This window comes from Kryptolebias marmoratus, linkage group LG6 (genome assembly GCF_001649575.2).
Source record: "Kryptolebias marmoratus isolate JLee-2015 linkage group LG6, ASM164957v2, whole genome shotgun sequence".
NCBI classification, from domain to species: domain Eukaryota; kingdom Metazoa; phylum Chordata; class Actinopteri; order Cyprinodontiformes; family Rivulidae; genus Kryptolebias; species Kryptolebias marmoratus.
In genome coordinates, this window is record NC_051435.1 from 25,830,275 (window position 1) to 25,837,903 (window position 7,629).

Sequence of the window (7,629 nt, forward strand, 5' to 3'; positions counted from 1 at the left end):
AAAAAAAAAAAAAAAAAAGGGTTGACATCTTTTGTCGAATTATAAAAATTTCACTTTTGAGATCATTAAAAAAAAGAAAAAGTAGTAATTTGGGTGATGGTATATTGTACTCATCTTTTCTGCCCTAGGTTAAAGAGGGAGGCAACAATGTTCCAACTGCTGTTCCACCTTTCAGTCAGGAACTCCATCAGATCAATGTTATGTCCACCATTTTGATTATCATTCAAGCAAATCCAGGTGTCTAGGTACAGTGAGAACATAAAATATGATCCATGACTTCAGGAATATGTCCCGTCTGAATGGACAAACCTAACAGGTCCATCTTCTGTTTCAGACTGTAACATCAGCAATACTGACTGCCACTGCTCGAAACTCAGACAATAAAACGATGAGTTCAGGTTGTTTTTCTTTCAATATTAATTATTTACCGTTTTATTTTGTTTCATTTACAAACATTACTTCAATGTTCGAAAACTCCATTGCTTATTTGGTGTTTTAAGACCCTGTCTACACTACTAAGAACATTTTTTGGAAACAATTTTTTTTTCCCCTCTTATTTTTTTTCCTCATCTACACAATTATAGTAAAAATGCCCAAAACCTCCTGTCCTACCAATGTCCACATCAACATCATATCAAAATACAAAAAAACAAACATTCTTAGCTTAGCTAAAGATTCACCCTAAACAATTGTAGTTTTATAAAACAGAATATAGTTTCCTCTCTGTTTTTAATCATTTCAGCACATAATCAAAGTTTACTGACAACAGGATCAAAATAAAGCAGCTCAGATGTAGAAAAAAAAAAGAGCCTAAGTCAAACAGCTCCATTCTTTTGGTTTAAAGAACACAAAGTGATCATCGACGAGCATCTCCAAAACTTCCCATGAAACAACGCCACTTTTAGAAAGTGTTTCTAAAAGCTCAATTTGTGTGTGGGCTGGAGGTGAACCAAAGTGCAGAAGTTGATTGACAGCACACCTGGGCGAATTGCAGAGGTTTGGAAAAAGTCATAGTCAACATTATCAAATATAATAACAGTAATAAGAGTAATGTGTCTGCTGATTCACGATGTTTGTCAATACATGGAAAACTAAAAACTCACCTGTTGAAAAACAGGTTTACCATCTGAACCCACTCACTGTGTAACTATGACAACAACAGCAAATGAAGCCCTTCTCCTGGTCTCTCTGCTGAATGCATGTCCCAAACCAGCACACAGGACTGAACTCGTTGGCCTGTCCCCTCCTCTCCCCTCCTCTCCCCCCTCAACATTCAGCCTCTCTTCGCTCAATGACAGAACAAAGCGAAGCTCTTCAGCTCAGAGTTTGTCAGACACATTCAGGACAAGATTAATAAAGATGTAGTATGTATACTAAAGAAGCACATCTGATATCTAAAACATGTCCATTTTTTCAAAACAACATCATCAACAAAAAAAAGTTAAGAATTATTTGCCTCGTGGCTGTAATCTGGTAACCATTTGGATTTAAGGGCAAACAATGTTTTTAAAAAAAAAAAATCAATATTTTTCCTGGTTTTGGAATGATTTTTAATAGAATTACAAAACAAAAGGATATTTAAGATGTTTATCAAAACTGTCAACTTTGTACACATGCAGGACAGCTGGATCAGAGGGCCACATGTCAACCCATTTGACAGCTCAGCATTTTTAAGGTTCGAATCAGGGGTCTCCAACCCTGGTCCTCAGAGCCACTATCCTGCATGTTTTACTCGTTTCCCTGCTCCACCACAACTGATTCAGGGTTAAATCACCTCTTCATGTTCTGCAGAAGCCTGTTAATGACACACTGATTCAAATCAGGTGTGTTGGAGCAGAGGAACAAGTAAAACCTGCAGGATAGTGGCCCTCGGGGACCAGGATTGGAGACCACTGGTTTAAATTGAAAATTGAGGTAATCTGTATTTGAAGACCCAACATGCATCGCTCCCTTCTTCCCATGACCACATTCAAGTCCTGTCGAGCTGTTTGCAAGGACTTTAAAAGCTGGCACAGCTACTTGCACTTCTAAATGTATACAGTTACCAGCTTGAAGGGGGGCATCGTTGTTGTCACCAGTGCAGAATGAAAACAAAATGTCAGATTCTGGAAATGGGTTGTGCAGGGACCCAGAGGCAAGGTATGTTTGGAGATTCATACACACAAAAAACAACTCCATTTGTTCTGCCATCAACTTCTTTTTTGCTGCAGATAAAAGATCTGTGTTCTGTGTTTATATACAACAGTGATTGCTTTACTATTTTACTATGACATGTATCATTGCTGTAATGCAAGAACATGGCAGCTGTAAATCAAATCATTGGGCCTTTTCAAACAGAAAGCAGTGCTGCGCTCTGAAACCCACTCTCTGATGTGGAATTTTTATCCTGCCTTGTGATGTACATTTGTGCAGCCAATACACAAGCTTCTTCCTCTCTGAGGTGAAAGATAACTAATGGCCAAAAGGAAGCAGGTGACTGGAAATAGAGCTCCTTCGCCTTCCTGATTATCCACATGCTGCTGCTTAGAGCAGTGATTCCCAACTCCAGTCGTGGAGGAACACTCTCCTGCATGTTTTAGTTGTTTCCCTGATCTGAATGAGTGATTAACAGGCTTCTGCAGAACATGAAGACCTGCTGAAGAGCAGAGAAACAACTAAAACAGGCAGGATGGACTCCAGGACTGGAGGTGGGAATCGCTGCTCTGGATCATACCATCTTGCTTGTAGACACACACACACACACACACTCCTTGCAGTTTCTCTTTTTCTCTTCTCACAAGGAGGAACAGTGCAACAGCATCTCATGCAAACCGGGAGCTTTCTCCACTCTTCAAAGTAAAAAAATGCCTGTTTTAAAAGGTCACCCGTTTTGGGCTGAACCCCCTGACGATCTGCTGTAGAATACAGAGGTCACCGTTTGTCGCAACAGCTGTCAAAAATCGTACTTTTTCAGTGCATTTGATTGGAATTTTTTTATCTGTATCATCTATGATAAAAAGAACCACACAAATCCACATCACTCACTACCAAACGTCTACCGCAAAAACAATAATAAATCAGTAAAATGAGCCGAGTCAGGTTTTGTTGCCAACAGTTAGGAGTTGTTTGTTTACATTGGGGTATTCATCAGTACACTTCAGACAGTCTTGGTGTATGATGAATATTAAGTTGTAAAATAATCCCTGGATTTCAACAGCAGTAACTTTGGGGGAAGAACTCCAGCGGTGTAGAGAGTTGGGGCAAATGAACTCTGCCGAGATATTCCGAACTACTGATCGTCCAACTTTCTTGTAAACAAAGGTGAGAAATATTTGCCGTTTTCTAATACAATTTTTTTTTTACAAAAACCTTGATGAGTTTGAGTTAAATTAACTTCAGTCATTTAATGATGCAGAAATTGTATCAGAAGCATAAAAATTCTAATCAGAAACATTGAAAATGTCCATATTTTGACAACTATTATGGCTCTCACAGGTCTAACATTAGCTCTTAGTTAGTTTGTTTTCTGAAATAATACTTGAGACTGACAATGTCATTCAGGAAAAGATTTTAGTAGAATTTTTTTTGTATAATATGCTCTAATATTCTGAGGTGTGCACTGTTATTTTTTTGTTGGGTTTTAATTGTCCGAGTAGTACCAAACAGAACAGTGATAGAGATGCAGAACCTCACTGAATCCCAACAATGCTCATAAAGGTAGTATGTCACTGCAGCACCCAGAGTTACGTTGGTTTGCACTTTCTTTGTGTGAGTCGCAGAGGCACGCAGTCCTGTCGCCTGAGTTTGGAACATATTCAAAAATTTTGTCTCAAAGTAGTCACGGAGTCAGTGTGGGACTCTCCAAAATGTCTCAACAGTGCTAGAGCTGTATTTTGACTCCTGGACAGGAGTTCCTGCCTCAGAAAACATACGAGTCCAACATCCAGGTCTAGAAACCAGGCTGGTGATGAATACCATTTAATGAAAAATTGGTCCGAATCTGCTCATCTGTATTTCAAAGGTGTATTCCAGCAGAGTACATGAGAAGCGTGGGAGCAGCTGCTGACGTGGATGTAATGTGTGACGACGAAATAATGGCCAAAATTGTAGCTTTGCAAATTGTCCACACAAAAAGGCAATGAATTTAGTATTCAAAACATGGCTGCATGGCCAGGTGGTAGCAAACACTCAGAACCGAATGTGACTGCAATGAAAAACTTGCCTGTTTTCTTGTCATTTTGAATTGTCCACTATTATTCACATCCTCCCTCCATCCATAGTAACGTTCGTCCTCTCTGTACCAGCAGGTACACTAATCCAATTATCTAAAACACACACTTCCTTTGGCCATTTATCATTTCAATTTTCTGCTGCCACTGACTGGAACCACTTACAACTGGCTCTAAACCTCACCTCTTTCATTCCTTTTTATGTATTATTTTTAAAAAGATCTATGAGAGAAACAATTGACAATCGATGAACCTGTTTTTAGTAATCACATTTTGTTGTTAAAAGGTAAGAACTGAAAGTTAAACAATGTTTTTTTTTAACTAAATCAATGACGTCATGACATTGGTCAGTGTGCGTTCGCGCCTATGGCCGGTGTTCTGACGATCTGTGCTTCCTCGTCAGATTTTCCTACCGTAGCACGGCTAAACAGCGATGTCTAACGGTCGGTGCTACCCGTCAATAAATTTCACTTGTCTGAATTTTTTTATGTACAGATATGCATCTTTTAAAGGTTTAAAATAAAAAAATTAAATAAGAAAAATCTAGTTATTTCCATGCAGTGTCCAGAAAGAGGTGTTGTTCAGCTTGTAGGGCACCACAACTGCTTCCACCCACCTCGATCATCATCATCATCATATGAAATAACTTTTTGTCACAACAAAAAATAGTGGCTGGTAAAATATTTGAGTGGCTGGTAAAAAAAATTTAATTTCCACCCCTGGTTTGGTTGGATGTTATCCTTCTGTTACCCTTTTTGTTTTTGCTGTCTCCAGGCCGAGCCATTACTGAAAATGAGAATTTGTACTCAACCAACTAACCGGGTTCAATAAGGTCAATCAATCAATCAATTTTACAAATATTGAGACAAAATTTAGTGTGTTTGAAAAAGTCATTCACAATGCATACTCTGAGCATGACACTTTGCAATATTGCTGCTCTGGAACCAGTTTTGCTGGCCAGGTCCTCATTCTAAGACTGTCCACATTAGACACTGCGCCAAACCAAAGTCAGCAAAAACATATATAGGACAGCTAAACACTGCTAATGTTTCAAGATCCCACAGATGGCATGATAATAACAGATAATAAGAGTGTTCTTATTCTACAAGTATACAATTTAATGTATATGTATTTGCTGTTTGCTACATCTTTTCTTAGAAAAGAAAAGAGGTTTTTGTGACCTGCATTGTATTTGGAAATGAGGCAGAGGCTCTGCGTGCAGTGAAGAAGTACTTACCACTGAAATGCGTTATGATAGAAGTAAACCATTCCAAGGCCGTATAAAAAGGCAGCATTCTGGGGACAAAAAGAAGGGATGCAAAACTATTAAACATCAGACACTCTTTAGTACAGCAAATCAAATGTTTTACTGTACACATCTAGGCAAAAAGCCTAAAGCCGCTGTTAAAAGCTTTTCAACTCCTTTTGCATCCCGTAAATACTTATAAAACAGTGACATGAATACACTTTTTGCTTAAGTACAAGGAAAGGGGGGAAAGTGTTGCAAAATCAATGCTCATTTTGCTGTGGATGCTGGTGTCCAATCTGTTTTACACAATCTAGTGATAATTAGACCATTACATTGTTGCTGTGCCTGTGGAGAAGTGAACAGGAACCCAGAGCTGTCAGATGTGACCACAATCCAACTGTTAACAAATGTTAAATGTTCATTTCAAACAGTTGAACATGAAACCAAACCTGTTCTTATCCAAAAAAAACAAAACAGGATGGATATAGTCATAAATATTAGTTATGGAGTTCTTTTTTGCTTTACCTGCTCCAACCGTAACGAAGAAAGTCCTACATGTAGTTTTGTGACTACATTAAATCAGAATTTATAACAATATGTCACAGCAGACCTTCTGTGTTGGTTCCACAAACAAACAAGCAGGAAAAGCAATAAGAGTTGCTGTACATTTGAAAAGACTACAGTTAATAGGAATACAAATATGTCACATTAACATTTCAGTTCAGGTTATTTATATAGCGCCAAGTCACAACAAAAGCCGTCTCAGGACACGGTACAAAAACATTCTCGTCCATTAAATAAGTTATCTAAGGAAGCCAGCAGATTGCGTTGAATCTTCACTTCATCGCAGTCTCCCATCCTGAGCAGCACATTGGCAACAGTGGAAAGGAATGACTCCGTTTTAACAGGAGAACCAGGCTCAGGGCAAGCGGTCATCTGCTTTGACCGGCTGGGGTTTGAGAGGACAGGAAAGACACACAGACACAGAATGACTGGTCCAGGTGGAGTTCCTACAAAACCAAATTTAACAGTTTAGTTTGGTTTTGTAGTTTCTTCTGGCAATTTCAGTCATATCTGAACCAATGTTGTACTAAGATTCAAACACCACCAAAAGCAGACATGCAGACAAAATAAATACAATTGTATATACAGTTCCTTTTATGGGCTAAAGAGACAAATATTTTTCTCTAAGAGCTAACGGAGACCAAAATTATCACAAAAACAGTGAACACGAGTCTTACACTACAGAAGAAAGCCACAAGCTCATCTTCAAATCCGTTACAATGCTCTGGGCCTGCTGACGTGTTAAAACCTAAAAGGTAGCAAATGTTTGTAGAAAACTTTTACCTTTAAGAAAAGGTGGTATGGTGGTGATTGATGGAAAGATGGTTTTGTGAAGAAAGTGAGACTCGTGAGACTGTGACAGAGAAGTGGTGGTTCCTACACATCTCCTGGAGAGAGTGATAGTCAAACTCGTACTGTGTTTCTCTGACCTGCGTGTGCCCTACAACGAAGCACATTCTCGAAGATGGTGAAGCAGATAAGCCACTGCTAGGCTGTATCGACAAGACAAATGATCGTGTTTGAAAAGTGACGAGATCTGAAAACTATAAGGAACTGTGTAACACAGGGGTCTCCAACCCTGGTCCTGGAGAGCCACTATCCTGCATGTTTTCCATGTTTCCTTGCTCCAACACACCTGATTCAGAGGTTAAATCACCTCTTCTTGTTCTGCAGAAGCCTGATAATCACCCACTGATTCCAATCAGGTGTCAACTCCTGCTGGGCGATATAACGATCCATATCGTGGGGACGATAGAAAAGTGTGTATCATGATATATTTTCTTCTATCGTTTCTATCATAATTGTATCAATGATTCATGTAAATATTTCATAACGTAGGCTACGACGAATGTATTAGTGTTGTCACTTTGCATACATTCAGTTTATATAAGTGATAAATAATAAGAAAAATAACTATTTTGCGAAGAACCTCCGTTGTGCGACATGGCGCTGCTTTACGTGTGGGTTTACGACATGCTTTACGGCAGCGGCTTTCTGTGCGGCGTGTTGTTTTCACCATAAGTGCTGAAAGATGGAGACGCATGAAGTATCAAACCCGGGGTCACAACAAGTAGAGACAGCTAGCAGGCAGCCCAAGAAGAAAGACTT